Genomic DNA, 2,724 nt, shown 5'->3' with positions numbered 1-2,724 from the left:
ATTGCAGTGCAATGCACACGAGGTGAAAGTATTTGCAACTAGTTCTAACGACAGTATATTATGTTATGTGCTAACGCAATATAGGTTCGTTAATTTATTTAACGTAGATACAGTGTGGTTTGGAAGACTTTGGTCTAGCTACAAATGTCCGTAAATAGATCGAATCTCGGGAATGTAATCTCGTGTGAAATTATCGTCTTGTCGTCATTCCCAGCGCGACTGTAGCGTCGCGGACGAGGACTGACTTAGGTGGTTTAATAAATGTGCTGTTTCGCATAGATTGTACTGTTACTAAGATGTTCAATTTTTAGAATCTTTACCTAATGCCACGAATTTAGACAGACATTTTATAATACGAACTTTAACAAAAATGGCGAGCTAAGCTGGTTTCTCGTACACACCGAATTTTGACAAAGTCTAAGCAAGAAATTTATTGAATAAAACAATATTACACATTGAGTTTACTTCGTAATTTCTTGCTTAAATATACTGATGCTGTAAAAACTCAAAACCGAGAAAATAATATTTAAAGTCACAAAATTAAAAAAATATCTACTTTTCTCAGGTGGTAACTTCATACCTTATCCACCTAGCAAAAAATAAAAATAGTGACAGATTGGCCTCCTTTTTACTGATCATGGCGATATACATAAAAAACATTTTGAAAAATGTCAAATACGTTTTAACTAAAGGCGGCAGTATAGGTAAAGTTGGTTTTGTAAATACGAAAGACTTGGTTAGCTCGCTATTTTTTATTAGTCGATGTCAAAGTTCACATAGCCTTAACGCCTACAAGTTAGACGTTTGTACAGGTGAGGCTGTGGCGCTGCAGCCGCGGCACTACTAATTTTCCTACAATATCTAGTGTGCAAAAGTGGCGCGACTACAGCACCACCGACGCACCACTTTAGCGCTTCTACGAGCATCTAATTTGAAGGCGCCCTAAGTGTTAATAGTCGGTAACAATCAAATATTTTTGGGGTCATGAGACCTAAAATTGTCTACACTAAATTCCTGGTAAAAGTATTGTTCGATCAAAATTTGTCCTATGTAAACCATGTTCGTGTAACTTTGTAAACGTAATCAATGCATATAAAGAAACTGTAGTAGTGTCTGTTCTATTGTCAGTCAGTGTAGGGACTATTGGGTAATTTTCAGGTTAGTTTCTCTACCTGATTTCGGTGGCAATTTTTATTGTTTAAGTATTCTAGAATATTATCAAGAAGTATTACTTAATATTCAAGTGTAGTATCTTGAAATATTATTTAAAATTTCACGATAGTATGCTCGAATACCTAAATAATAAAAATTGCCACCAAAATTAGGTAGAGACAAATAACTCGAAAATTACCCTATACAAAATGTGTGTATGTTTTTCTGTCTTTCCAGCTTTACTACAACAACTACTTGACAGATCTCAATTAACTTTAGCACAATTATCATTAGATATAGAATATAGTTCGTTACCGTAATTTCGCGAAATTTTAATATAGACCTTAGGTTACCTAATAATTGTGAACGACAATCTTTACGTCTTTGCACTTAGATAGGATTTTTATGCGAGATAAACCCAAAGGATTGTAAATAAACCTTAGAAGTGAGATTGCCGCAAGACATTCGGCTATCGGAATTAACGTAAAATGTTTTCGTTACTTTATACACGTTTATTTGTAAAACACTAACAATTTCGGAGGATTATATTACTAATATAAACAACAACTTTTGTTCGAGGACTTTTAATAATTCATCATATTTTACTTTCGTACAAAAATAAAAATATTTAAATAGATCACTTTAAACAGTGATAACTCTGTGCGATAACGAAAGAAAGCGCACGTGTCAATACCAAGACGATGCAAAATTCTGGAACCGGGGTAGGGGTCGTCGGGCTGTACGCCTGGGTAATTCTCAGGTAAGTTTTTTGTATTAAATTTTGGTGACAATTTCTTTTGATTTAAATATTTATAGAATATCAATCTGAAGTATTATTTAATACTCGAGTGTGGTAACCTGAAATATTCCTTAATATTTCACGATTCGAGTAATTAAATAATAAAAAAGTCACCAAAGTTGAGCACAGAAAACTGAAACTAACTGGCCTGCACGTTTGAACTTACTACGTTACTACCAAACACAGAAAAACTTTCATAGATTTCTCACAGATGGCGCTACTCCAAAAGTCATTACAAACCAAAAGCAAAGATCTGCAACAAACAGATGGAAAAATTCGTGAGGTCCATTGATTCGTTCCGTGGTTTAGTTGGCGTAGCGTATGGCACGGTTTGCTAGGAGACGTTGATTCGAATCAAAAATAAAGTGTCAAAAAGTAAAAGAATCGACTAAATAAAAAGTGTGTTAAGTTTATTTTTGGTAAAATTATTATGTTTTGCAAAAAGTCGTGGAATAAAATTTGTTGTTTATGATCCTAGTAATATAGGTTATTAGTATTTTAGAAATAATCTTGTGTATCCGTACGTTACAGTCTGATCTAAAGATGTTTTACGAAAAATATATTTGACTTAAAAAAATATACACTCCCGGGCACATAATTCGAGCCACCACGCATTTTCAGTATTAAGTGCCCTAAGCATAAACAATGTTTGATTGATCAAAAACTATTACAATTTTGAAACTAATACTAAACGTATTTTCCATAAGCCCTTGTTGGGAATTTCGATTTGCAAAACTGGGGGAAAACTTTTTCTTCGATGATAACACTATTTT

At 33.6% G+C, this 2,724-nt stretch overlaps 1 protein-coding gene across 4 annotated transcripts in view; it reads left to right on the top strand.

The window, feature by feature from the left end:
• LOC113227401 (probable ribonuclease ZC3H12C) overlaps positions 1-2,316 on the top strand; it is a 16,683-nt gene extending 14,367 nt beyond the window's left edge. For 3 of the 4 annotated variants that reach the window (XM_026460301.1, XM_026460298.1, XM_026460300.1), the window contains one exon: positions 23-2,316. The gene's annotated coding sequence lies outside the window, so the exon portion shown is untranslated. The remainder of the gene's footprint in view (positions 1-22) is intronic. The other variant, XM_026460299.1, reaches the window with a different exon arrangement.
• The last annotated feature ends 408 nt before the right edge of the window (positions 2,317-2,724 follow it).

Source organism: Hyposmocoma kahamanoa, unplaced genomic scaffold (assembly GCF_003589595.1).
Source record: "Hyposmocoma kahamanoa isolate Upper Pololo Valley unplaced genomic scaffold, ASM358959v1 210, whole genome shotgun sequence".
NCBI lineage: Eukaryota > Metazoa > Arthropoda > Insecta > Lepidoptera > Cosmopterigidae > Hyposmocoma > Hyposmocoma kahamanoa.
This window is presented reverse-complemented; position numbering and strand designations above follow the sequence as displayed.